Source organism: Aulostomus chinensis, chromosome 2 (genome assembly GCF_037954235.1).
Source record: "Aulostomus chinensis isolate RoL2024-O1b breed Wild chromosome 2, RoL_Achi_v1.0, whole genome shotgun sequence".
Classification (NCBI taxonomy): domain Eukaryota; kingdom Metazoa; phylum Chordata; class Actinopteri; order Syngnathiformes; family Aulostomidae; genus Aulostomus; species Aulostomus chinensis.
Window position 1 is genome coordinate 20,499,557 of NC_141321.1, and position 27,042 is coordinate 20,526,598.

At 41.8% G+C, this 27,042-nt stretch overlaps 1 protein-coding gene across 3 annotated transcripts in view; it reads right to left on the reverse strand.

Moving 5' to 3' along the window:
* zfhx3b (zinc finger homeobox 3b) overlaps positions 1 to 27,042 on the reverse strand; it is a 331,796-nt gene that overhangs the window by 135,290 nt on the left and 169,464 nt on the right. The window contains exons 6-7 of one of the 3 annotated variants that reach the window (XM_086183541.1): positions 14,282 to 14,406; positions 14,040 to 14,141 (exon numbers count right to left, since the gene is read on the reverse strand). The gene's annotated coding sequence lies outside the window, so the exon portion shown is untranslated. Of the gene's footprint in view, positions 1 to 2,067; positions 2,496 to 14,039; positions 14,407 to 27,042 lie in introns of those variants that run through there. The other 2 variants (XM_086183558.1, XM_086183549.1) reach the window with 2 other exon arrangements.

The window sequence follows — 27,042 nt, forward strand, 5'->3', positions numbered from 1 at the left end:
TTGCCTTTCTCTCCCTGCCTGACAGACTTCATTTTATTAAACATTTCACTGGTCTATTTTTGTTTCTCTCCATCCTAAACTACAGCCAAAGTCTTAATCCAGCAGATGCTGACAACCACAAGTGCTTTATGTGGCTCCCAAAACACACCATCAGGCTTTTTCTCCCAGCCAGACCCACTCTCTCTCCCCATCATCCTCCCATGCTCGCTGCTTGTGAGGGGGTTTCCTTCCTCCCTTGCTTTTTTATCTCTGCACTCACTCCATGACCCCTGTTCCCCTTGTTTCTTGCTGTCTGACCCCCCCCTACACACACACAAACACGTACACACACACAGCTTCCCACCCCTCCACCACCTCATCTCTGTTTCCCCCAACAGTATACACACACACATCCCAGCCTCTCTGCTCGAAAACCTTTTTTCTTTCCAGTCTCTGTTGTGAAAAATAATCAAAGACTGACATAATTCTCGGATTTTCCTATTTTTTTATTTTATTTTTTGGTAATTTTATGGAAATTTCTGGCGTGCTTACTGAAACTCAAGACCATAAGTCCATTTCCGTTTGTTTGGTTTTTTTTTTTTTTAATTAGTCATATGAATTTTTCGGCGTGTTCCAACATAGCAGCAATAAATACTAATCTCCCTTATAAAGGCTCATATATGTATGATATATATCGTATTTTTTGATGCTTTTTTTAAAGCTCAATCGGCTCTTCTTGCCTCCGAGTCCAATCTGTGTAACTTTTTTTTTTTTAATATATAAAGCTCTAAACGCGTGTAGTGACCTGCAGCTGGAGTCTGACCCAGGCGAAAGTTTCCAGATTGAACTGTATAAGGCCCACGTCTGGTTGAGGTCAGAAGACTACTAGTAGGACAATGTTATGTTTTCATTCCGTTCAGCATATCTGGAGGAGAAATGTTCTCCTGAAAGTCGGATACGGTAGCCAAGTGTAGTTGGAAGCAGCAGCAGCAGCAGCAGCAGCAGCCCAGGTCTTTCCTCTAAACCACATGTCTGCTCTCTGAAGCTCAGACTCTTCGTGGTCCTGCTGATCCGCTCTTGTCATGAAGGAGACCCGGGGCTCCGTTTTTCACTCCACACACTCACATAACACACGCATACACACGCCTCACGCACGCACGCACACATACAAACACACACACACACACACACGTCGATCGATTTGCATGGGACTTCGTCGGGGAATGACCGAGAATCTACTTGAAAACAACGCTCGAAAGAGCCAAAGAGCCATGAAAAATATATATATATATGTAAAAACAAAGAAAAAAAGAGATGGACAAAGTGGGGTAAAGAGGAGAGGAAAAAACGAGAGTAGCAGGAGGAACTGAGGCAGGGCGGAGGGATTGTGCATGTCAGAGACGGAGAAGAACAAAAAATACGTTTATCCAGAAGAGGATTTCATAAGACGCTGCTCAAAACCCCTTGGACGTATGTGGCAAGTGTCAAATCTGTCAAAATTAGAAGGCGAGAGACGGTCCTCTGTCGCCGGACGCACACGGACCCACAGGCTGGACTTGGAGCTCCTTCTCCGGGGCTGCGCTCATGTGGAGCCGCCGCTGCCCCTGTCGTCTCCGCTCCACACAGCCCCCCTTTTCCTTTTTTTTTTCCTCTTATCGCATCTGTGCCTCCAAAAAAAAAAAAAACACCGTTCTCGACAGCCATAAACCCTCCGTAGCTTCACCCGTCCCCACCGAAAAGCACACATTTGTTTGAAAATCGTGTTTTTTCAACGGTCAAGTGCTCGGAGAGGATCGCTGTCTTTGCCCGTTTGTTATCTGCCATTCATGAAGAGGAGAGAGGACGAACGCTGATGTAAACACAGGTAAACCATACGGGGGGAAAATCGACAATAAACCAAAACTACTTGCATGAAATGAAACTTGTGATCGGCAAAGCTTTTCGTAGAATGTGAGGGAAAAAGAAGCCAGCCTCGCTACATGTAAACTAGAAACACACAGGAAAAGAGATTCAGATGGGTCCAACAGCGAAAAGAATAGGATCGTGGAAACAGAGAGGAAAAGAGACAAACGCAAAGTTGAAACTTACAATTTCTCGCTGCCGCTTTGTGATCCTCGCTTTTTAATCCAGTACTGAGATGATTTAGCTAAAGATCCCATCAAGGCAGTCCCCTTTTGGTCAGTTTGCGCTTAGGGTGGCAAAAGAAAGATCATTGTTGTTGCGGAGTGTAAAAAGACGAAGTAGGTAGCTACTATTAGTTGTTAAAGGCAATATAAAAATAATTTGGATGCAAAGCAGGCGACGAGTCTTGTGTTAGAGGGAGCGAGGAAGAGGTGAAAGTGAGATCTGATGATTGAAAAGAAAAAACTCTTTGGATCTTTATTCCTGCTAATTAGTTTCCTGCAAAAAATGGCTGTGATTAATTCAGTGCGCATGTGCTTCATTACACAGGCACGAAGGGAAGGGCTAATTAGCCGCCTTCTGGATCAATAAGATTCAGCAAAGGAGAGCTCGGGAGAGAGAGGGAGGGAGGGAGGGAGGAAGAGGAGGGAGGGATGGACAGATAGATACAAGTAGAAAAGAGAGGAAAGTAATGATCAGGAATTGAAAATATGGAATTAAGAGCAGCGGAAAGTAAGAGTTTGATTAGACGGAAGACAGTGAAAGTTAATAGCGGAGCTGCAGCCGCAGCCGACGCTACAGGCGCAGCTTTGCTCGCTTCTTCCCCCCCCCCCTTTTTTTAAACGTTTTTATCCCACTTTTTTTGTTGTTGTTGCTTTTTTCAATGAAAGATATGCATTTACTTCGGTCACCAAAAAGCGATGAAAGATCAGACTTTTATTTTTTTTAATGTTTGTATGTCTTTCAACAAAGCTGTTATTTTAGTCCTTCCGAGCGAACTTTGAACAAGTTATTGAAATACATAAGTGAGTTACGGCGGCTGTAGTGACGGAAATGTAAATGCGCAATTCTTTAGCATATTCTATTTATATGTATGCAAATAAGGGGGGTGTTTGTAAACAGCTAAAACACACACATTTGCTGAAGGTACAAGCTGGTGTAAAGCGTTTATACACGTACAGAACAACACGGAGGCGACAATCGCACTGTAATCTGGAATGGACGGAGATGATCGTAGATTCTGTGGCATCTGGATATTATCAGAGTAAACAATACAGCCTATTTGCATGAATAAATTGACATTTTGAACCATAAAGAGGAATTCTGCTGCTCAGAGTTAGAAGTTGATCTGTCCTGACGCGCATAGCTTCAGAATAGGAACTTTCATGACTATTTGACAAGAGTCTGTTCGCTGCATTCGGAGGGGGGTGGGGGGGTGGATGGAATGGGAATCACATCCAATTTTTTTTAATCAAGATGTCATGAAAAAAGGTGAGTTTATGGATCATAAGCTTGATGATAAGAGAGGACAAATGTGATAAAACTTGGAGCAAAATAGAGCTCGTGACTCATTAAGAGGAGGGGAAAAAAAGAGGAATTAAAAAAGATAGTATGATATGAGAGACCAGTCCTTAGTTCACACATAATATCTGAAATATCCATATGTCTGCTCGCTCTTCAGGTAGGATAATAGCACATTCTATAGGTTTATTAGGACCTGACATCAAATAAGCTGACTGGTTTAGTGTTTAGACAGCATGCAGAGGAGTGTAAATATTTCCCAGCGAAATTGTTCAACTCCTGAGAGCTGCTTGCTCCATGTACACAGAACAAATGCATCTCTCTTAAAGTGGACCTGCATGGATGTGCCCGTTTATTTTAATTTTCAACTGTAGGAAAATACAAATGGCCTGGCTTTGTGCTTCTTTTACCCGGCACACCAGTTGAAGAGCTGTAAGTGCAGCAGCAACACAGAGGGATGATGGGGAAACAGGTTATCGTGACACCTCTTGCAGACTGGTGGTGGGAACACGCTGACAATACGTGGAGGGTCTCTTAATAATAACAAGACTAGAAATGGGAGACGTGGGTGACGTCAAAGTGTGCACTTTTTAAATTTGCTATATTCTGATCGTAGAAGAAGACGCTCAGGTGACCATCTCGTTCTCGCGATTAGGAATATATAAATGATGATCAACGTAGATTTTGTGTCCCCCCCCCCCCCCCATCCTAATAAAGTCCTTTATAACCGAGGTCAACATCGTTTCTTACTGAAAAAAAAAAATCAGGCTTGGAGTCTGTGAGTGTTCTTTGTAATGATAATTTTATCGTTGGTTCTCTGAGGGAATGGACAATCCTCCACTCTCAGTATGCACACTGTCTGTGCAAACAGCTCCATATAGAGTCCTGGTCCAGTGAATACAAGGAGCAGCTTTAACTGATCACATAGCCTTCTATGTTTATTGAAACAATATGGATTTGATACTCCGCGCTTATGCAGTGAATTCCGAGACCGAGTTAACAGTGAAATGACACATACACATCGTCCAAACACGCCATAGGACGTTCAGGAGCCGTTACACCAGCGGGGCGACTGATAACTGGGTTCGGAAAAACAACCTGAGATTTTCCTGAGGTGTTTTTTTTTTTTTTTTTCTCTCATCAGGATGTATATTTTGAGAAATGCAAAGCACGTGGCTGTTTTTTTTTTCCCCTCTTCTTCTAATTTTCCAGCACCCACGTGTAAAACAGCTTTTGGTGATGTTGCAGTGATGAAGATGAAATCTAAACGCTCTATTTGATATTTTTTTAAAGGCCTCTCTGAAATCCAGGATGCGGCTTTTCAGCATTATCCTCTAGAAGACCCAACTTCTCCTCATGTAGCCCATGCGACCAAGACCCAGGTCCTCCTCTCCACCCCACCCCCCCTGTCCTCTCCTCTCCTCTCCTCTCTCTCTCGCTCCTAAAATATAAGGTGTGTTGAAACACGGCGTTTCCTCCGCACTTGCCATTCACAAGCCGAGGCAGGCGGGCACTGATACCTGGTTTAAGCGGTGTAGCATCTGCTACAGAGCGTGCCTCTCTCCGGGAGGAGAGAAAAAAAAAACAAGAAAAAAAAAAAACAAGAAAACTGCATCGCCCCGTCGAGCAGTCCACATTTTTGCAGTGTGAGGGGCAGACTGCAGGAATCTCGAGGATTTGCGACATGCCTGCTCTCTCGGGAAGAAGAGATTGTAAAAATGAATAGGTTGAAAATAGCGTGCGAATGGAGTTAAAGGGGCTAGGAGATAATAAAAGAGGCTTGTAGGAGACAGCTTTGAGCCAGTCAGTCACCTAAAACCTAACAATGCAAACTTCAGTTGACAAATTTATGCGCGGGCCTGATTGACATTACTCCATCAGTGACTATATTGAGGATATAGCGAGGGCTGAATCAAAGAGGACCAGCCAGATGGAACCCTTGACGCTTTTAGGGCCTTTGCATCTGTGATCTGTGAAAAACTGGGGGGGCAAAAGAGAAAAAAAAAGGGGGGGGGGACCTGACGGGGTCTGAAGCTTTTGTGTTGCCAGCATTCAATTGCGCCTCTCTGTGGGAAGGATAACTGTCCACGTGCCAGCCTCAATAGGCGGACATCGATGAGTGGCACTGCGGATTCAACACAACCTGTGGCTGTGACAGCCCGTGGACGCGACCAAGACGAGCAGAGGAGCTCCCAATGCTCCGTACATGAGGGGCGCGTGAAAGCGTTTGACCATCATCACAAGTGCAAGGAACAAGACCTTGCATTCATGTCCGGGGGGGGGGGGGGGGTTCCCACAATCGACTGTAACTACTTGAACCGTCGCACTGTGACGGAGGTTTCGCACACGCCTTTGTTAAATGTGTCAACTTGTATGTATATATGTAATTGGATTTATCTTAAATCATCTTTTCATGTAATTTATTTAACCTGACGTTATTTTATTTAGTGTATGGATCAAATAGCATAGGCGCGCGCTCGGGCCCCTGTGTGAGCGCGCGTTCACGCACAATCCCATGCAAAGCGCAAAGGGAAACAGAGGAAATGAGCAGGGGTGGAAATATTTAAAGATAAAAGCTACTATCGAGAAAAGTCATAAAACTTTATAAAGAGATGGCGACCATTATATTCTGAAGGATTTAGGGATTTAAGGTACTCATAGGCTGCAATATTAACAAGGAGGGTGTCCGTCATATGTTCAGGTTATGGGTAAACAGATGAAAAGGGTATCAGACTTTCCTCTAGAAAATAAAAGATTACGATATCAAAAAATATTTTATGATATAAAGAAAACCGTGCGTAGGTGGACTAGAGGCTCAAGATGGAATACAAAACAAAAAAATATGTTGGCCTGTTTTTTTTTTTTCTAAAAAGTAATATTTCTATTTAAGTATTGTATTTGAGCGATGAGGTTGATGAAAACATAAACTGATAAAGATGGCATGCGACATCCAGCGCCTGTAGCTGGACTCAGAGTCAGGAGGGTTGGACTGAATATGGAGGACGAACCTCTCTGAATCCATCTGAACCTGATTTTAGGTTGGGTTACAAAAAAAAAAAAAAAAGAGAAAGGAAAAAAATGATGCAGTTTATTTATTTTTAAAACTAATCGACAGGACTTAAATTAAAAGCACATTTTGTTATTGCAATTTAACAAGTACTTAACTTGCAGGGGGGGAAAGATTAATTTATCTAAAATAAATATTCATATGTTGACATGGTGGCAGATGGTCACCATTATCATATATATATATATATATATATATACATATATATATATATATATATATATATATATATATGTATGTATGTCTTTCTTTGATCATCGACTGTGTCTGGCTGACTGTTGAATCTGCATCGGTGCTCCTGTGAGGGACTGGTGTCCGGCTCTCCTCGTGTCTAGGGTGGATAGGGCAGCGCAGCCAGGTGCAATGGGAGCGCCCTCTTATGTTCAGCCTGACCACGGGGATCAAGCAGCGCATCAACTGTGCAGGAGCCAACCGCCTGCACACCGGTGCTTCATATTAATGACCTACTAAACCGGACCGGAGCCGTTATGAGGTCCAGATAGGTGGCGAGAAAAGATGCAGATGGTCTTCGAATGTAGAAAAGACTCGGTTCTAATAGTTTAGTGGTGTTTTACATCCCGGTGTTCACGCTTCAACTGTGGTCATAGAGGGGTGAGGAAAGCCAGATCACTCTTGAACTCGACCTGACGGGGTGTCATGTTCTTTTGATCACGGTGGTATTCAGGAGGAAGAACAAAATTAATGAGATGCAATTAAAAGACAAAAAATGAACCCGAGTTTACAAATGAAGATGCTGCGTGTTTGAACACTCCTGCGATTTTCCAACATCATGCTTTGAAGTTGCAGATGGACAGAGGCATCTCCATAAAAACTCTGCTTTTACAAATAGTCCATTATTTTATTTCAAGACATTGATTCATATTTCATGTTTGTCATGTCAGATTTTTCTTGACATCCACGTGTCATCACGTTTATTTAAATGAACATGGTGAGTTTTGAGGGTTCCAGCCTGAGAACTACAATCCAGGTTTATCATCGTCATTGCTGAGTGAACTTATCTGCTGTTGTTGTCAATATTCGTTTTTTTTTTTAAAAAACGTATTTAAACTGTAGAAACCTGCTCTCAGTGTTTGAGTCAATCATAAACGGTGCATACTGACATTTAGTTGAACACATTGTAATTTTCGTTCGTATGTCTTCACCTTTTTTGTTTGTCTCTTTGTTTGATTTTCCTTAAAAATATTGTGTGTATGTAAATAATTGAAAGACGTTGTCTGTTGATTTTCTGACTGCTTGATCTGATCATCCTCTGTTTATGGACAATATGGTTTTAATTTATTTGTTTGTTTGTGAGCCAACTAATATGTACAAAAAAAAGGAATATTAAAATGATCATGGATGAAATTAGTTGTGTTATTCTCCAGATTCTTTATTCATTTATTTATTTATTTACATCTTTTTTTTAACAGCAGGATCATATTTAGAAGGCAGAGCAGACGTTATTCCCTGTCTGACAGCAAACTCCTGTGTGAAAAATATCAGGACCTGGTTTCTGCTGCTGCTGGTGTGATTTGGAAATAGAATAAATGACAAGTGGCCGTCTGGTCAGTCTGCCTCATTTACATGAGAAACAAGAAGGCATATCAATTCCTCTTTCAGACATTTATTTGTACTGCCACGACTACCTTATTAATGACCCCATGCATAATTCAAAACAGTTTGGACGTTTGGATAAAACGCACACACACACACACACACACACACACACACACACACACACACACACACACACGCACGCACGCACGCACGACCCCAACAGTCGTTCAAACACAGAGCCAAGATCGTCCAAAATGTGTCAGTATTTTAGAGACAATTGTAGAGCATCCAAAAATGTCCAGTGACTTCACTTGTTTCGGATTATGAATTGGGATTGATTATTTTTATCATTCGGATTGCGTTGAAATCTGTTCGAGCAATTCGCGCGCGCGCTCACGTACGTACGTACGTACACACACACACACACACACACACACACACACACACACACACTTCACCTCCCCAAAAAAAAAGAGGAGGAAAGGAAAAAAAAAAAAACAGCGAGCGTGACTCTTCCCTCTTTCGGTTTCTCCCGTGTGTTCGCGTGCATGTGAGTGCAAATAGGTGTGTGTGTGTGTGTCTGTGCGTGTGTTTGTGTCTATGTTGGGGTGGATGGGTCATATTTGGCGCTTCTTAAAAAAAACAAAACATTAATTTTAGATGGCTGTTCTTTTTTAACGTCAATATTATTGTAGAAGTGTAGGCCTATAAATGCCTTCCTAAAACCAATGGACGCAAGCGCGAGCACAAAAAAAGTGCGTGAGCATGACAAGCCTGTGATTCATACACACACGCACACATACACACGTTTACATTGCTTCAATATATATTTATACATATTTTTTTTCAGAAAATCATTTCAAAATTGTTGAATACGGAATTTAAAGGTGTGTGTGTGTGTGTGTGTGTGTGTGTGTGTGTGTGTGTGTGTGTGTGTGTGTGTGTGTGTGTGTGTGTGTGTGTGTGTTTAAGACGCCTCGACGTTTTGCCTGCTGGGAGAACCTCAGATCCCAATATCTTACAAGTTCACCCACATATGAATTCCAAGCTCAGGAAGTGTAAAACAAACAAACAAAGAAAACAAGAATTTCTCATTAAAATACAAGTGAATAATCCAAAATAAATATGCTATCATACAAAAATAAATAAATAAATTTCATGTTTTAGTCTGGGATTTATCCACAGGATTAGAGTGAGTTGAAGGTCCAGATGTTTGATGAATAATTCATTTATAATTTATTTAAATTTGAATACACCCCGAGCTGAGGAACAATTCGGAAAGGTAGAAATAAGCAGCGACCAGGCCCGTTTTGGTACGACATCTATCAGGTTGAGGATGAGGAGTGAATGAGGGAGAAATCCTGAAAGCTGCAGCACAGGCTCAGGTTGAGAGACAGACAGGACTCGTGTGGTTTTACACGCTTTGGAGAGGTTCACTGAAACAGAGGGATCCCAAATCAGAGCCATATGACCATTCCAGGGAAAAGCAACACTAGCTGGTGGTAAATCCACCCAAACAGAACAGAGGGTAATCACAGATCCCCCACAATGCCCAAACCATTAAAATGCCACTTTGAGCCGCATTTGCGCTTGAATATAACAAACTTAAAGAGAGTAATGTTCTTTCATGTCAGGACGAGCCCCCAAACAAGCGCGATGAGATGAAAGATGACAGGTGGAAGAGACACAGAAGGCAAATACAGATCAAGGATTATCGCCAGAGGTCAAATCCAAATCTCGTGTCACAGCATAGGATGCTTCAACATAGTGTATAAATGGACTGAGCCCCCTCCCCCCCCCAAAAAAAAGAAAAAAAAGAAAAAGAGGTTGCAATAATTCAAGCTTTATGGTCGAACGATTCATAGATGGAAGGGAAAGAAAAAAATAACACGCACACAGCATAGTTCCTCCAGAAAAATTAAAAAACATAAGAGAATCAGCATTTAGCAATTTAGTGCACAGACCTTTATGTAAGGTAGAATTTATGTAAAGTTTAGAGAGTCATAAAAAGGCCTAATTGCACAACTAATAGGTGATTATTAGAGGATGAATCCCTTATGATGAGTTGAATATAAAATGGCAATGATGGATAAGCACAATGAACAAATGTCTGCTTTTGATTTGCTTTTGCCCCCCTCTTTTACATACTGAATGGCTATTCAGGTTTGACTGTGAAGTGGATCCAGTGACTACAGACACACACACACACACACACACACACACACACACACACACACACACACACACATCAACAATCATGTTCTCAGTGGGTTGATATTCAAACAAGTGAGAGAAGTGAATACAGACAGGGTGAGATCATGCAGAATTTGACATGCACATCGCACTATTCCCCTGAAAGCCCTACTGATGCAAAGACAGCATCTGTGTAGCATCTAAGAAACAGACCCATCAAGCTCATCTGAAGCATCATGTGCTCAAACCTCCAGAGCTGCAGCAACCCCCCCCCCCCCCCCCCACAGGACCAAAGGCCACCTGGAGTTGTGCAGAAGTAATTTCATATGGTCAAAGCAACTGAGGAAGAATTATAGATGCTTAACCCTCAGCTCGCCTAAACTTTGCCTCTGTGGCAGGTGAGCCCACCCATATTTGATGTCAGTGGTGGGTTGGGAGGGCAGGGTCAAAGAGTGCTATGCCTGCCCATCAATAGGTTTGCCCCCTGTACTCTACCCCCCCCCTCCCCCCTTTATAGACTTAAGTGTTCCTGGAGCCAATAAAACTGTGTGATTAGTGGAGCTGTTCCCTTTTTATGTGTTAGCTCGTTAAGGGGCCTAATAGTGAAGGTGTTTACTTTTGCATGGCAGACACACCTCAGGAGGGGCGGGACCAGAAACCTGGAGCCCAGCAACAGTCCAGCAGAAGCTCTCCTTGTCATTCGGTGCTACAATTATACACGCATGCATAATTTTGCAATATTGGATCGTAAGATTTGTGCAGTGTAGGAACTCATCATCTGTATGAATTGAAAACTCTGTTTGTGGATTGGATGTACCATCACGCTCTCCGAGATGACACCTGCATCTGTGCTACCTGCACGGCCCAATCAAATGTCCGCTTTCAAGCTGAGGACACTTTTGTATTGTGAATTTAAGCACATGTGTAACAGGCAGCTGACCCAATTCCTGTGGCAGAAATTCTACCCCTGTATACCCACTTTGAGCACATACTGTACTTTTTTAGCTCAATCTGTTTTCTGGCTTATTATACAGGAGACACGAGAGGCTTGGTAGAGCGCGGTCCTTTCTGCTCTGCTTAACTATGTTAACATACATAAGCGTGACTGACGTCATGCTAGAAGAAATTAAGAACAGTGTAAATCCCGCTTCCAATTCTATCAGACGTGCGGTTAGTAAATAATGTAATGCTGTGCATCTCTACAACCCTGCAGACTATCAGCAGAATCTAATTCAGAGAAACAAGTTGTTTTGCTTCTTGTTTTGGCAAAAAGATATCAACATGAAAAATTGTCTTTGAATTCCTAAAGGTCATACCCTCCCTGTGGTCAAATGACAGACAGTGATGTGATATTCTCCTTCATAGCTCAGAGGATAAGATATGGGCATTGGATCACATTACACATTAATTCACTTCATGACAGCTTAAATGTTCATCTGGGACCATCTATGCTTTATGCAGAACTTGAATTTGAAATAGAAGCAGAATTTGTGATTATCTTAAATGTGCTAACTTGTCCGAACTGTTTTTTCCATTCAACATGTTAGATTCATGTAAACAGTGAACATATGGAGTGCTACGTGTGGAGATAACAGTCTGAGGCTTCCAATCCATTTTTTTTCCCCTGTATGATGTGATTGTGTTTTACAAAAAAAAAAAGGATTTCCTAAATTCAAAGTGCAGGATTACATATTTTTCCTTTGCGTCGACAATGTAAGCAAAACCGCTTTCATTTTTCAAACTTTCATCTGTTGGTCTATGGGGTGTCAGCAGAGATTTAAGGTAACATTTACATGGACCTACTTATTAAATGATGAATGATGAATACCTGTATCATATCTTATTTTTCTGGGTTGAATCAAATATAATACATTGCATAGGAGGGTGTATAAGATTAGAAAGGAATTCATTTTAAAATGGCTAGATTTTCCCTCCTTAGCCATAGGTGAGAGACAATTTTTATGATATTACCTCTAGATTTACCATTCTGAGTACACAGCCAGTTACAAGTGTGTGTATATATATCCCAGAATCGAGTGCATTCCTCTGTAAAGTGTCTGAGCCATGCACTTGTGCATTTGCAACAGTCACATGAAATCTAAAGCGTGTAATACGATAGATATCCTGTGTTTTGTCTATTTTTGATCTTCTGTTTTCGAATATGCGCAAATACATTTCCACAGGAAGAGATGGGCATTGTGTGTGTGTGTGTATGCGTGTTTGAGAGTGTGTGTGTGTGTGTGTGTGTGGGGGGGGGGGGGGGTCAGAGGAAACCAGTTTAAATGTAGTCTGTTAAGAATTGTAAATGCATTGCATAGGCCATGCTGTCAAATTACATATATCTTTCATGTATGAAATCATGCATGTCTTTTTTCTCTTAAAGGGGGAGGGCTGGCACAAAGGGAGCAACCCTGACTGCAGAAGAACAGTGTGCAACCCACATGAAAAATAAGCTAGTGTTGGAGCCCTGGGCAAGGAGTGCAGCTCCATCAGCACACAGGCCAGGGAGGGGAGCTGCGTTCTCCCGGACCGGCGCCCTCTCCACTCCTCTCTCTGCTGAATTAATGCTTCCCCGAAATCAGACTTGAAAGAAAATACATTTGAGATGACACTCTTGATTAGCCTAAAAACAATAAATATTGTTTTTCAAGTTTTTTTCCTCCTTGCTAAGAATAATCTTTAAAGATGCAGTGAGACGATGTGCTTATCTATCTATTATCATGACTGCCTTTACTGTCGTTTAAAAAAAAAGTTTGAAAGACCCAAATTTGTCAAATTAGATTAAAAAAAAACTTAGCAGTACGAGATCCTAACATCACGGCTTATTTGACTCCAAATCATTGACGAAGAAGCGGAATAAAATCCTATACATTTCTTTGTCAAGCTACATCATCACACATAGTCCATTAAACCTGGGATCAAGTCCTAATCACAAACTCAATGTGTGCTGTCATTTTGCAAAACAACGGGGAATCCAGACTCTCCTCACTCACAGAGCCAAGCTGAGTTACATCGATTCCAACGTCACTCTGGATGGAAATGCTCATTTCCCAGCCACAAAGCTCGGAAATGCACATATGCGTCAAAATGGTGCATTTTATGCACTGGAAATATAAAAATTAAAAATGCAAGCACATACTGTGTATGTTTTCTTGTACAAACTAAACACGCATGCAAAACACAACACATACTCGCCATCCCACGCACGCATGCACGCGCACGCACACACACACACACACACACACACACACACACACAGCAACATTACTTTTATCCCTGTTTTAAACTAAAAATCAGCCATGTTTTGGAACATTCCCACACTGACAGCAATATTGATAACTGCTACAGAAAGCTTGCAGGAGACTCTGAACTGTACATGTCATCATGTGAAAACATAAATACAGTTCTTGTCCACATTTAAAAGCGGTCATGTTTACCTACAGGTTCACATGGAGAAAAAAGGATGCCAAACAATGCGGACTACACAAGATTTAAAGGTGTGTGATCCACCACACGAGTCCCAGTCATGCTCCTAGCACGTTAGCTCTAGCCGTGGATGGTCAGTGGTGGAAACTTCAAGAGCCACAATGAGCACCCATCAACCAAACAACCTCAACATATCGAGAGTTTCTAATCCAAGAGGAAAAGAACAGAGCATGAAAGCAGGACATTTACTCGCCTGCTTTCTATTCACCAACTCTGAAGGTGAGCTAACCATATGTGGGGACACAGACTAAGGACAAGATAGCTTCAAAGCTCTGAAGAAGTTAAAGGGCTTAGGGCTTGGACAGCAGGGGTAAGAGGAACTTCATAGCCTTACCTGATGGGGTTTTTGGTCTGAGTTGCTACCACACGGAGGCCTCTCTCACTGTGTTTTCTTTTCAAGTGTTTGTTTGAAGTCCGCAGGCAGAAAGGTCACACCCTGTTGGTCACAGTAGGGTCGCCGAAGTGATGACGGATGGCCAGTCAGCTATTGCTAATTTTCAGACTTTTGTCTCTTTCTTTGTTTACATCAAAAATAATAAAGGATTATGTAAAGCTATTGATCCGGCGCCTGGGCACCTTAAGAAGTTTTGGTGATAGACTCCTAGAATTCCAGGTATTTCCAGGGTTTTCCAAAGCTATGTGGTTTAGGGATTTAGGGACTCCCCGGTCACACGAAGAACAAATCAGGATGATGCCATCACCTGGAATAGGAGACAAAAAAGAGACATTTGTTTTCTAGACATTTGAAAAGCACAACAGCATGAAAACACGATTGCATTCCAGTCATGTAAGAGAACCCACAATTTCTGTACCCCACCCTTACAGTCTCAACACATAATAAATGTCTTCGAGGAGAAACAAACCAGAACGCAGCTTCCATCAAGACCTCAAAATTAAACAGCTGCCTTTAAAACCAAGAAAATTAATATATAGTTATTTGTATGCTACTAGAGAAAGAAAGCCTCTTACGATTTCAAGATTACATTTAACAGCAAATGAACTGCTGCGAGTAATTTCTCCTCTCATACCACTGCAGACTTAAAAAAAAAACAAAAACAAAACAGAAATGACAAATATTTCCGGAGAAACTTAATTTTCTCGTAACCAGAACAAGACATTTTCCTGTAATGGCATATATAATTGCCTGTTCTGCAGAAGATCTCTCGTATATGACAACAAAGTCTCATAGACAATACATATTTATTCAACTGTCAATTCCAGCAATGACACAAAAAAAAAAAAAAGTGAAAAAAAAAGACTTTGAATTCCACATGGGCCTGGTTTGTGAAGCTGGGTAAATATGCTTGTCATATGTTCCAATAGTTCCACAGCGACAGAGGTTTAGTTAGGGAATACAGGCGGGAGAGGCAGACAGTTTGTGATAACTGAATAGCTCTTTTGAAGCCACTTCCATTTGGAAACCTTGTGCGATTATTTTTACCTCTGTGGTTAGACTTGAGTTAAAGCCCATGTTTAATTGTTCCCAAGAGTTCTTATTGTGGTGCTGATAAGGAGCTCAGGGAGCAACATTTAAAATTGCAACAAAAATAACTAGACTCCTGTTCATTGGCCACAGGTCTTGAAGAGTGACAACAGAGGATCCACAAAGCAAAGACACACACACACACACACACACACACACACACACACACACACACACACACACACACACACACACACACACACACACAGGAGCAGAGATCTGGGGTAGTTATGGAGGGTATACATCCTAAGTCTGCAGGATTTGATCATACTCACACAATTTTTGTTTGAAATATCAGTTTAAAATGACAAACCTTTTGAAGCCATCCTAAATAAAGAAAGTAGAATCGCAATCATCTACATATATTAAAAAAAAAAAAAAAAATTGGGATGTTTTGTCAGCAGTTACAGCAGATGTGAAGTATCACAATCGTCTGTCGTCTCTCCTCTTCTCTCTCACTCTGTCCGAGGCCGTGACTTCCCGGTTTGTAAGGGCGACCTGTGGGAGTGTGTGTGACGGATCAATAGCCCACCCACAGCAGAGCCGCAGGCCATCCCTGACCTGGGCTATTGATTAGGCCTAGCTCAGCTGCCAATGGCAATGTGCTGGATGTGACACCAGGCTAAGACAGGAGCTGAGAAAGGGGGATTCTGAATTGCCAGTGGCAGCCTCACAGCACACCACAGATAAAAGTCAATTCCACTTAACCAAATCATTGACAACTAAATAGTTAGCAGACAGAGGAATTCCGAGAGTCTCTGATGGCAGCAGCTGGATGGCTTCGGGGATTTCCTAGACCTGACCTGTGTCGCGGAGCACGACGGACCGGAGCAGAAACACTGTAACACATTGAGGCCTCTGTTTGTGCAGGTAGCATGACCTCTGTCTGCATGTCAGTTGCTTTATCTTTGAATCTGATGGCTTCTCTGTCTGTGTCATTAATACATTAGGGAAACATGAGAGTGGGCTGCAAACCAATTGCCCCGCTTCACTGTGCCGTGAATACGCCAGGTCACTTGAACTCTACTGGAAGGATTAACGGCATTCTTCGAAAAGATATCATATTATTTGGTGTTCTGATGATGGATGCTAGCCAACACGTTGGTCCAAGATCTCCCAGAAGACATTCAGTAACTGTGAAGGTCATAACATGATTAATATCATTTTCATAGTCATCGTACCATTCAGTGACCCCCGTAGAGAGATTGTCATCCTGGGAGAGACCATCAGGATTGAGGAGTTTCATCACATCAGTCAGAACGACTATGCATTGATGTGCAGTGCTTATTTTCTTATTTCTAGTTCCTTCTTTCTCTTTTTTTATTGGTCACCCCTCTCTTTATCATCTATTTTTAATCAATCATAAGGTCATATTTAAACTTGCATGCATATTCGATCATTACTCATAAATTAATCCGTAAATGAACAAATTTAAGAATCTCAAGAATAATTTACGGAATTCCGCTTCCAGTAAAAAAAAAAAAAAAAGAAATGTCAAGACTGCACATTTGCCTTATTGAAAATCAATTCTCAAAGCAACACCATCTGATAATTAGTAAAAGAAATACACTTGAAGCTTTGCAGTTGGGGTTTGTGAGCCTGCACACGCAGACATAATGCAGTCCCGCTGAAGTCAGACTCCTTTCGATCCATCTTGCTCCCAGTCATTACCAGTCCATATTAGAGTAGTTTACATGTCACTTTACTGGTCCTTTGCCTCATGAATGTAATTCTGTGGCCACTACCTCCTTGTGCATTCAGCACCTATCTATGGCTCCATATCTCTCCCAGTAATTGCTGAGTGACAGAAAGGCAATAGTGACCACTTCATTATAGGACAGCCAGACTGACTGGACACTGGCCTCTTGGCTCCAGGTCACTCTGGCCAGACTGACCTTATCTGCCCGGGTCGTCAGGGGTCAGTCACCCAGAATTTATAAGGACTTTACAAGAGTTGCCGTGGGTGCCATACAGCAAGGTTGCCTGACCTTGGTGCACTGCTTATATCGGGTATTGATTGCACTTCGTCTATTTCAGTTGAGGCTTGACTAATAACCTAACAACTGCCCCACAACTCTGAAGGGTTAGAAATATGTATGAGGGAGATGCAGAAGTAGGACTATTCTTAAGATGCACTTGGAGCACGAGGTTGTACACATGGCAATAATAGTGCATAAGGAATTCAAGAATATTACAGTAGGATGTCCTGAAAAAATAACATGACTGTTCTTCAATTTCAACTGAGTCTACAGTCGAGGAATCTGTCTCTTCCTGTTTTGCTCAGAGGACAAAAACCATGTTTCAATCTAACTCAAGAAAAAAAATGTAAACAGGTTTGGAATAAACTATAAACTACACAGTTCTCCTCAGAACTATGTTATGCATGACTTGATAAACAGAGTAGTATAGGGACCAGACTGGAAACAAAAGAAGACCAAACCAACCAAGTCAGCGTTCTTCTTTCGCCTCCTCAAAACAGCCAATCAGCCATGTTGTGTTCCATCTCTCATTAAGCACATAAGCAGATTAATCATTTTTAATGCGGCAAAAAACATCTCAATTGAGCATAGTCAGTTTTCATTGTGAGATTGAGGGTGTTTTCCAAATTAAACAGTTTCCACTAACCTTTTTTTTTTAATGTAATATTTCAAAATGCACTTCCAGGCGTCACCTGTGTGTATGAACTCAACATGTACCAGTAAAGCCATTCAAAAAAGTCTTGGTTTTACGTTTGCTTTCTCCCAAGCCTGCTGGGTTAAAGGAATACACCACAGATCCACATCTGTTTAAGTCGTCACTAATGAATGAATCCAACTGCTTGTATTTACCATTTGTAGCTAAAACATATGGGTAGAGGTATAATTGTTTGTCTGCAACTAAATGTGTATTTGTGTGCATCTGTCGCAGCTAGTGTGTATATGTGTGTGTGTGTGTGTGTGTGTGTGTGTGTGTGTGTGTGTGTGTGTGTGTGTGTGTGTGTGTGTGTTTGAGAGAGACCCTTTATGTACATACTAAAGCATCCCTGATGCTCGTTAGATCTTGTCTCTCGGCAGCTGCTTGGCACCATTCATATTAAATCACAATAATGGCACATGAGCAGTCACGCTAGAGAGACAAGCATCTATTTGAAACTGCACTTTATTACACTTTGTTCCTTTTAATCAAAAAAAAAAAAAAAACAACGAGAAAAGATAACCCGGTTTTAGAAATCCCAGATAAACAGCAACGATTGCATCTTTAAATAATAAATGATCCCCTGCCTCTTACAGACGGGAATATAACTGAAAATAATTGAAGTCAACAATGTCCTATAAGAGCAGCACTCGAGCACTGCTGATTCAGAATCCCGTATAACTTCAAACATTCAGTCATAAAGTATGGATAATCCGTAAAGGAAAGACGTGCGTCTGTTTACAATTCCCTTCTAATTAAGGCTACAGGATGGGCTCTACCTTTGTTAAAGTTGATATGTGTTTGTTAGACTTTACCAAAAAACTGTACCACTGGCAAATTAGGAGAGGAAAAACAAAACGAAACAAACAATAACACTCTAATATGATGTGCAGTCAAGGAATAAATATTTCACAATCTGTCTACATTTGACACACTTTCAGGTGAGAACAAATAATTCCTAAACAACAATTTCCCCAAAACTTAGTCTTGGAGACAATAACCTTTTTTTTTTTTTGAGCTGTATTAATTCACAAACAATATGGCAGCGGATTACACTTCACGAATGTGAGTGTAATATATCTCCAATTTGTTTTGGGAATATTGTTACTTCTTTGTTTAAAGTTGTCGAATTTCTGCAACAGATCAGAATAGACGGTAAAAACTGGAGGGCGTGGTCCATTCTGAGGTGTAAAAAAAACAAGGAAAAGCATGCAAGCGGCTGAATTTAAACCATCGATATCAGCTGATTAAACTCTACATGAAGCCTGTGTGACTTGTTGGTCCACAACTTTGAGAAATTGATGTATTTTACTGGGCACGGTCATTCAGACAAGTGAGAAGAAGAAGAAAAAAAGAGTATGAGGGACCAGGTAAGCAGCATACGGATGAAGGAGAGGTTTTCCCATCTTCCCTTTGTGAACAAGGCCGGTAGTGTGCTGTGTGTCTAAGAGGGATAAAGCTACGCTTGATGATTAATCACTGGACATAATAAAGCTTCTCACCATGTGCACACAGTCCAGTTGATTCAATGATATGATTGGGGCCGATTAGAAATGAGAAATAATCATTCCTTACAGTGCATTCATAGTACACTCTAATGATATCTTCTGATTGGACCTCGCCGAGAAGATAATAAAGGCCGTCTTCAGAATGGACTCTTTAAGATTATTTCTTTGACTTCATGAAATGGGGCCACGGGCCTGGATGCTGCAGATTTGAGGATTAAGATAAGCTGACCTTTCACATTATGTTGCCATGTATAAAAGATGAAGTTTACAGCTCATCACATTAGACCTTATCAATGGTTAGATTCTCTGTGAAGTCCCTTTGAATATCACAATGGTTTTTTTCAGGCTGGTATACAACAGGCCTTTACCCCCCGGTGTGGGATTACAGTGCTAGTGTGTGTGTGCGTTTGTGTGTGTGTGTTGTTCACGGGCATGGTGGACATGCACGCTCACTTGTTTGGACAATACTATATTGCTAATCCAGTGTAACCCTTTTTCTACCACTTTCTTTTTCATGGTCATGAAGGAGGACGCATACTAAGACAGATACGGTCGCAAGTAATCAAACATGGTGGATGCGTGCGATCTCCTCAGAGGAGAGCAGAGAGCATTTATTTTTCACAATTCACCAAAACATCATAAAAAGTCACCAAGTTTGAATGTGAACAGCTCACTTTTTTTGTAAAAAATGACAAACCTGTCAAGTGGAAGGCCAAATATCACTTGTTTCAAATGCAAACTAGCATGTTTAAAACATTTTGTTGGTTCAAGTGACGCGATCTTAAAAACTAGAGGCGTAATCCACCTGTCAGTTACAAATATTGTCACATGTTTTAATCTCAAAGCCAGTGAAACTATATTTGAAACAAGTCAAATGATCTCACCTCGATGCCCGATTTTCTGTCTTTTGTTTTGAGGAAGATAAATGTTGGGTGCTGTTGATAGATGCCTGTCCCAGAACAAGAGAGTGGCACGTTTGGATCCGAATCACTCTCTGCTGGGCCGGGCTGAGAGGATTGAGGGTTTTACAAGCATCAGACTACTGGCCACCATCTCCAGGCTCCTTTGATATGTGAGGCATATAGCTTACCACTATAACTTACAGCCCAGCTCTGCAGGGACTTATTTTTATAACCTCTATTATTTTCTATCATAAATATTCAAATCCAGATCTTAAAGCCCAAGCTTAGTGAGGAGAATAGCCAAAAACAACATGCAGCTTTTCAGCTTCCCCCAGCTCTCGCTCTTCTATAGAAAATCATTAAGAAGATGAATAAAGAAATCAGACAGAATGCTGAGACGAGACTGTGGGATCCAGTAAAAATAATGCACTCATACGAAAGACTCGGGATGGAATTTTTGGTCAAGGATCTTGGGCTGTTTTGTTCTTTATTTGTTTGAGCATTTTGACACATTTTGCATTTCCTGCTTTTGGCTGTGAATTAATATTTGCAGCTTGAATATTAATCCTGATTCAGTAGTGGATTAGTTTGCTATTGTCCCCTCTGTGCTGAGCCATAAATAAAGGCGCTGACATGGAGAAGAAATCTATACCTCTCTGCCCTGCAAACAAAGACCTCTGCACCCAGAGATAACACATGTCCCTGCAACACAGACCCCCCTACTCTACCCACATGCTGGATCTCCCACTCCCTTTTCTTTCCCCCTCCATTCCCCATTTCCCCTTCTCCTAACCACTCTCTTCTCTCTCTCTCTCTCTCTCTGAGAAAAACTTTGCCATGGTAGATTTGCAAGGCAATTGTGCCCTTAAACCGCGCCTCTTCCTCAGCTTATACCATGCATTTTCCAGAGTTTATCAAAGAATACAATGGGGTTATGCTTTCACCATTATTCTCCAGGCAAGAACAGTAATTCAAATGCACCAGTACTACTGAGGCAGGGCGCAGCCCTGCTGTCTCACTGTGGAACAGAGAGAGATGAAAATGCGTTACAAAAAACGCACTGCATTACTTTGTTGACCTTTCCTGTTCCCATAGTTTACAAACAGCTGTGAAGCTCATTCCTCTGGGCTCTTTGTACATCAGAGACTAGGACTGATGGAGGCACGCCATGCTTAAATGAAGGGCTTTTTTCTAACTTGCCTCCGTTATGGCTCACAAACACAACCTAACAAACACACTTTTACTTTATCTCCACCGCCAAAGCAGTTGGCAAAGTGAGGGAGGAAACACATAGTGAAACAGATATGATGACACCCTTTCATGTAAGTATATATTTTAACAGACAGTCTGTTCAACAACAAAAGAGCAAAAAAAAAACAAAAACCTCTAAACATATGCACACATCAATACAGTCACCTACACACAGACACAAGTTTAATTTTCTCCTCCATTGTAATAGCAACGGAGAGCATTTTTCAAAAGTGATTCTGCTTTCTTAAGAGTTGAAGCTGATGTTGCACTGCTACTCTGAATGTGCAGACCACAGGTCATCTCAGGATTCGGTTTAAAAGCAAACCACTCTCAACAACACTAATCAGCACATAACTTCTGATACTCATTTAGTGAGATAGCTGCACTTATTCACACACACACACATACACACACACACACACACACACACACTCACAAACACTCATGTTTTACCAAGGTGTTGTGAAAGAAAATGGAACATTGAGTACTGTACTGCGGGTATTGGATCTACATGTGTGACCTGAAGCTCAATGCCAATCAGTGTTTACAGAGAAGTGAGAGGAGGAGGAAGGATGAGAGGATGGAGGATGAGTAAGACAAGAGGGTACAGGTAAATGAACAGGAGTGAAAGAAAGAGAATGGCGAATGGCAAAAAAAGCAGAATGAAATAAGGAGAGTTGGATTAAACCAATCTGCAGACCTGGACAGACGGGGCAGCCATAGTCACGCCGTTGAATTGTTAATCAATCTGTTGGTGTCTGCATGTCTGGGTGGGCAAATGCTCACAGTCTAGAAGGGGTTAATGGGAAATCAATGAGAGGGATGTGCTTATGAGCAGGACACGAGGAAAGAGGGACAAGGGGGAGTGAGAGAGTGAGGAGAGATAGAAGGGCAGGAAGGGGGAGATAGCAACATTGTTTCCTGTGATAGCAGCAGACTTCCCAGATGTTATCTGTCATTCAAAGGAGCACTCTGGTGACCAGATGTTTAGGCTCAGTGTGGTGGAGTGGGTATACATCCTAGTGAGGGATCAATACAGGTCAAGTGCATGGTAATATTTACCACAACTCTACACACAGAGGACATTGATGTATTTGCAATGCAGAGACTTGTCCCGAGCTAGAGGAGTGCCCACATAAACAGCATGTATGTCTCTCTATATGTTAAACAATAGATGGTACTTTTTTCATTAATATGGAGAAGAATATGTCTGGCCGGCATCAGCAACATCCCCTTCACGTACGTCCATTAAGGGAAACAAAGCGCAGTGCTGATTTGAAAGGAAAGGTAAAATAAATACAGCAAAAATCAGTCAGAGTAGTTCTCGAAAGGCCTGGGGGCATTTAGGGAGGTAGGTGGGGGTTTGGGAAGGGGGAACCAAGAGCAGGTCCCAGTGCAGGGAGGCTCTTTGTAGTTGGAGCAGTCTGAAGTAGCCAGAGGCTTACTGCTCTAACCCCTACCACTCACAGAGGCTGTTTGGGGAAATTACACCGCAGCGTAATAATTAATCAAGTAAACGCTGAACTGCTTTGATTTGGATTACATTAACATATTATCAATAATGTATTAATCAAATACAAATAAACACCTCTGCATAATAGCATACTTAACTAAATACTTTCTCACTGGTGAAAAGTTCTCTCGGGAATGAGAAGAATCCCAGTAAAGTACAACTGCAACAGTATAGTTTTGTGTTTTTGGAAGCTTGCAAATACCTTCTTCATCACCCGTTTCCAATGCTCGGGCAAAAAAGAAAAAATGAATTCATTTATTTACGCTTAACAATAGAATGCATCAAGCAGCATAAATAAACGCACATTGATGAGGCACCAAAAACACAATGCACGTAATTTGTGCAAAGCTACTCCAGGTTTGATTCCAAAAGTAGCTAAGTGGATTGAGGGAAAAGAGTTAGTCACCTTTATCATTTGCAGAGGAGTTGAATCAGCTCTGCTTTTGTATTTTCACTTAAATGCATGTTCTGTTTTTCTCAGATAAGTTGTGTTGTTTAAAAGCATCCATTCTCGCCTAACGCTTTGTTCATTGGGGGAACTTCATGCCCAGGGATTTTCTAAACACAATTCATCAAAGTGGAACGCCAGTTCTTTTTTCTGCATTCCTAATCCTTTTTGCTGCAGATGAGAGATTTGCTGTTCAGACTCATTAAGATTAAAGCATTTTGCCAGAGTTATTTAAGAATGCAAAGTTCCATGTGAGACCTCTCAGAGTTCAGAACAGAAGAAAATCCTATCGACACGCTCTGTGCACTGGGGGCTGATCTTAGCCTATATTTCTATATTTGGTGTCAGTGATTGAATGATAACATGTGAAATGCTTCTTTTTTCCCTCCTGCATTGTGGTTTTGAGTTACTTTCCAATTCTTATCATTGGTCATAGATTATGACTATGATTGTTCTTTTGGTCTTCACTTGTGGGATTAATTTGATTTCTAGTAAACATTTGATTTTAATCACTAATGTCTCTTCTTAAGGGAAACGGTACATTAGCTTTATGAAGTTTGAACCATGATGTATTTTGCGTTCCAGTGTTACTGTGGCAGCAGCGATTTTTGGCTGGCATGAGACTATCAGTCATATGGTTGGAGACAATAGTTAACGTTTAGCTGGAAGAGATTGTTGTCTTTCGGCTGAAAAAATGAAATTATCATTGGACTGGGATGAATGTTGGTCCTGTGCCCTGAAGACTTTTTAACATATTATTTTTTGGCCATTCAGGCTTAGTACTCTGAGCTTCTTTTGGCTGCTCTGAAGTTGGAGTACTCAAACCCCTGTTATTGGTAGAGCACAGCTCCAGTCTCAGCACCTCTCCCAAACTTTCCAACTCAAAGTGTCGCAATCTGGTTCCATTTTACAGCTGGCCTTGAGATTGTAACAGAGCTCCTTTCTCTCCCTTCTGAACCACATATTTAATCCCTGTGCTTATGTCAAACTTAATTACAGGACCTTGTACGAAAAAATAACAAGTGAGCCTTGTAGGAGTGGGAGAGAGGAAAGGAGAGTATTAAGAGAGAGAGAGAGAGAGAGAGAGAGAAAAAAGAGACCAAGAGAGAATGCTAAGAGGTGTGAGGGGGGAAAAAGGAACAACAGAGACATTTAATCTGTTGACTCAGTACGTTAAATGGCCCAACAGAAAGCTTTGATGTTGAGTATGTCTTTTTTCAGCTGAGCCCCAGAAAATACGCCATTTGGTAGTAAAAATCAATAGTGATTTTTTTTTACTGATGAATCTATGAGTGGCTGAAATGTTCTTCAACTGAAGGGTATTATTTGCTTTGCATCTACCGGTTAACATTTTCAAACGAGGAGAAGCAGAAAGAGTAAGGAAGTGTCTTAAGAAGACAGACACACACACACACACACACACACACACACACACACACACACGCCATCTTTTAACTTACAACCTGGCAAATTCTCCCGAACCCTCACAAGCCAAAAATAAATAATCATTAGACTAAGTCAGTCACCCAGTTTGTGTGTGTTTGTGCACATAAAACTATTTACTCTGTAGAAGTGGAAAAGTCAGGGAGAGAGATGTTTAGTCTGTCAGTTTAAAACTATTACTTCTAACTCAGAAAACATCAGCTGAGCCTGTTGTGCGCCGACACAGGCAGACGGCACTGTGAAGAACAAACCTTTGAAAAGTCAAAATCAATTTTGGGGGGGAGTAACATAACAAACATTTCACTGCAGTGAAAAAAGGGGACCTCTTTTTAACAGTTTGAAAAGCACATATTATACAATCTTCATACGACAAAACAGTATAAATGCAGTATACATGAAGGCTTTTTGAAAAAGGAGGTGATAGGAGGGGAGATAGAGAGAAGACACAAGGATGCTCATCAGGGAAGCAGACTCATAGCAAGACCACCATGGCAATATTTCCTTCTACTCGCCAAACCCCCCCACCACCACCACCATCATGTTCCACCGCCTACATTTCACACACCTACCCTCACATCCTCTCAGCCAGCCTGCTAGCTAAAGCCTTCCCAGACTGGCCTTGAGTGGCCAAGCAATGGACCAGAGGAGGGAGAGAGTTTCCCATGCCACTACTGCTGGAACTGGCGCGCCACCCGGAGGTATTTATAGCAGGGCAGCTCTAAAGGGCCGGGGGAGAGGGCATGCTTGTTTTCCTTTCCATTCCCTAGGTACTTTCACCAGGCCTCACATGTGGGTGTTAAATATATACCCAAATACTGGGAGCAACATTGTGGGGGCAGAGAATAAGAGGCATTGGGTTCCCTTAAAACAGGAGTGGGATGGGGGGGTGTTGATGGGTGAAATGAAGAAAGGTACAAGGAGAGGGGAGGTAACAGGAGAGAGGGGTCTGGACGAAGATGGGTGCAGACTAGATTTGTTCAGTGTGGATAGAAAAAGTTGTGCTACCAAAGATGGATTCTGATGCACAGTTTGAAAAATTAGAGGGAAAAAAAATCCTCGATTTTATAAAAACACTTTTCAGAGAAAGTTAGGTAGGGTTACCCTGCTTAAAATAAGGCCAGGGCTCAGGATTAGATGTTAGGACCAGGCTGAACCACGTTCCACCACGGACCACACAATGGAAAAACAGGGGGAAATCCAGACAAAACAAAGGGGGTAGTGGAGAAGCCCTGTTGTTGTGACCTTCCTAACATCAAATGATATCTTGATCCAAGAACCAGGCTTCCCTATCTCCACGTGCTTCCTCTATATAGCCTGTGATGTCTCCCTCTCTCCCTCCTTCTCTCTTTTTCTGTCTCTCTCTCTACATGAGAATTCCAGAGTGACATTATTACTATGATGAAAACAGACCCTATAAATACTGAGAACTATGATGAATATAACAGCAATTATGGGGGCAGCGAAAATTAGATCAGGAAAGAAAGAAAGCCTCATTGAAGTTTGCTCTGTTTTTGTGTTTGAGAATTCTTTTCAACCTTGTGTCATAATGTATGAGGAATTACAGACACAACCATGGTGTGGTAATCATCTGGGACTCCCGAAGGGCCACTTGGGGCCTCCTCTGTGATCCTCTCTCCTGTTTCAGCTCTCTGCTTCATCTCCCATCTCAGTAAAAGCCCCCCCCCCCCCCCAACTCCACCATCCATGTTTTTTTATCAGGGTTTAGCCAACAAACAATTAAAAGGCTGACCCTCACATACATGCTGAAAAATGAAATAGCCGAGACCGTGGAGCATTCCCAAATGGGACAGTCCAGCAGCTCAGTCTATCTTCCCATCCGGGGGCAGCTCATCAGGGTTTACCCTTGTCAGCAGCAGCTCTCCACCCAAGTCCAGTTTAGATCTAAAAGTCCTAAGACTGCAGCTCTACTGTACAGCGGCCTTCCCACTAGCTGATTGCGTCAGAAAGATTCCACAGCCATGGCCTCTGTTTTTTCATACTTGTGGGAAAATAGCAGTTCATGTTTCCTTGGATGCTTCACACATTCCTCACCCTGTCTTCACATTGTGGGGCCCCAGAGACTGGGTAGGGCCAAAGCCACTCAAGAGGAGGTGCT